The sequence below is a fragment of the Ammodytes marinus genome (assembly GCF_949987685.1).
Source record: "Ammodytes marinus genome assembly, chromosome: 23".
In the NCBI taxonomy this organism is placed as follows: domain Eukaryota; kingdom Metazoa; phylum Chordata; class Actinopteri; order Uranoscopiformes; family Ammodytidae; genus Ammodytes; species Ammodytes marinus.
In genome coordinates this window covers 22,883,205-22,885,704 of record NC_137227.1, presented here as the reverse complement: position 1 = coordinate 22,885,704, position 2,500 = coordinate 22,883,205, and the positions used below count along the sequence as shown (strand labels likewise).

General features: G+C 39.4%; 1 protein-coding gene across 1 annotated transcript in view; it reads right to left on the bottom strand.

Annotated features, from left to right (window-relative positions):
• Window positions 1–2,427: 2,427 nt before the first annotated feature.
• eif4e2rs1 (eukaryotic translation initiation factor 4E family member 2 related sequence 1) overlaps window positions 2,428–2,500 on the bottom strand; it is a 9,665-nt gene continuing 9,592 nt past the window's right edge. Inside the window, exon 8 of the mRNA XM_080052044.1 lies at window positions 2,428–2,500. This exon is cut by the window's right edge and continues 160 nt beyond it. The gene's annotated coding sequence lies outside the window, so the exon portion shown is untranslated.

The window sequence follows — 2,500 nt, the reverse complement described above, 5'->3', positions numbered from 1 at the left end:
GTTTGTTACACATCATAATACAGTTCATCATATCCATCTCTACAATAATAATAAGGGATCTTTTCTTAGACCTTCTTTATTTAGGCCGATCATATTCGTTATGTGAAGGGAGAAATACTAAACCTCCTTTATTTGGATTTGTAAATTATTCTTGTAAATTATTCTTTATCACTTAAAAGTAGGTGTTCTAGTAAAGTAACAAGAAAGATAAAGATGTGTGGGGAATGGGGATATTAGCTTATATCTCGTTTCTTGTTTTGAAAATGCCCCTCGCTTTTAAAGTGTTTACTCGTCTTTGTGTTGTGTTCTGCTTCTAATCGGTTGTAGCATGTGTGACTCTCCTGCGAATATGTTTCTAATAGGCCTTCAAAATAAAACTAGAAAACGAACTGCATCCGCAACAAGGACGCTACTTCCGACTCGGAGCTGTCCGGCTTCAGTCAGGCATTTTCGTCACTCCCCCGACTGCACTCGGCTACTCTCGTCTACTTTCCAGACGAGCTGAAAGTTAGGTCGAACGAGCCTTATGGCTCCGAGGGAAGGCAGCAATCATCCCCATCCAGTTGATATGATTATCGCACAGTTCAATTTAATGAATTTACTTTTTACTTTCTATGTTATAAATACTGTTTTATATTGTATATTTATTTGCTGTAAATATCGTCTATCTTTATCTTATTCTATTTCATTGATCCATTTGCATCGTGGGTCAGAGAAAACTTTAGATTATTATGTCTGTCTGTCTGTCTTCCCTATTTTAAGAATTGACAAAGTTTGACTTGATTCATATGTATGAGACACACCAGCAGTCAGGAACAGTTTGTATGTACAGGTGAAACTCAAAAAAATAGAATATCGTGCGAAAGTTCATTTATTTCAGTAATTCAACTTTAAAGGTGAAACTAATATATTATATAAACTCATTACATGTAAAGTGAGATATGTCAAGCCTTCATTTGTTATAATTGTATTTATTATGGCTTACAGCTTATGAAAACCCCACATTCACAATCTCAGAAAATTAAAATATTACATAAAATCAATAAAAAAAAGGTTTTTAAATACAGAAATGTCGGCCCTCTATAAAGTATAATCATCCATATGTACTCAGTACTTGGTTTGGGCCCCTTTTGAATGAATTCTTGCCTCAATTCCAATTCATTTTCCATGATATTCTAATAATATGAGTTTCACCTGTATAAATAAATAATTTATACCAGCAGAGGGCAGCGCTGCTTCATTATTATATTGATCTGAAATCACTTTAATTCATGAATGAAGAAACACGTTTACTGGAGACAGACAGACAGACAGACACACAGACAGACAGAGACAGACAGACAAAAACAGGCGGAGACACACACACACACAGACAGGTAAACAGACAGACAGGCAGGCAAACAGACAGACAGACACACAGAGAGACAGGCAAACAAACAGACAGACAGACAAAAACAGGCGGAGACACACACACACACAGACAGGTAAACAGACAGACAGGCAGACATGCAGGCAAACAGACAGACAGACACACAGAGAGACAGGCAAACAAACAGACAGACAGGTAAGGCACTGGGTTATACTGGTGACAATCTTCCAGCCGCTGAGGTGTAAATGTAACGACAGACACATTTTTATCAGTTCATTTTCAAACCATTAACTTTGACCCAGTTTCCATACAAACTTTACTTTCTCTTTCACATTTGGATCAATAAAGAATCTATCTGCTTCTGTCTGTCTGTCTGTCTCTGTCTGTCTGTCTGTCTGTCTGTCTGTCTCTCTCTCTCTCTGTCTGTCTGTCCGCCTGTCTGTCTGTCTGTCTGTCTTTCTGGAGCTGTATGACAGGGGGAGAGACAGGCAGGCAGACAGATAGACAGGGAGGGAGGGAGGGAAGGAGGGAGAGAGAGAGAGGGAGGGAGGGAGGGAGACAGGGGGAGAGGGAGGGAGAAGAGGGAGGGAGAGACAGGGAGAGAGAGACAGGCAGGCAGCCGTATGTCAAACCAGACGTTACTAAACACTTCCCAGGCGTTCAGTGGAGCAACATGTTAACAACAGGGAGTCAGGGAGATATTTCACACAGCGCGAGACATGTTTTCTTTTCTTTTAAATCAAGTCTGAAGACTTTTCTGTTTCCATTTTAACCTGTAATTTTTATTTCATTTAAATGTTATTCATTTGCTTTTATAATGTGTATTATGTATTCTAATCTTGCCCCTGTTAAGCACTTTGAATGGCCTTGTGTCTGAATTGTGCTATAGAAATAAACGTGCCTTGCCTAAACACCAGTAGATGAGTTGATCCCAAACAGATCCCAGGTCAGGAAACAGCTGTATACATGTAATGACTGAACTCTGAGTTTACTGAGGAATCCTTCAATAATGACAAGAAGACAACCAAGCAACTTCAGTTCAGTTTATTGATTTGATCCACAAATACACACACACACACACGCACACAGACAGAGTCACACACACAGTCTCACACACAGAGAGTCACACAC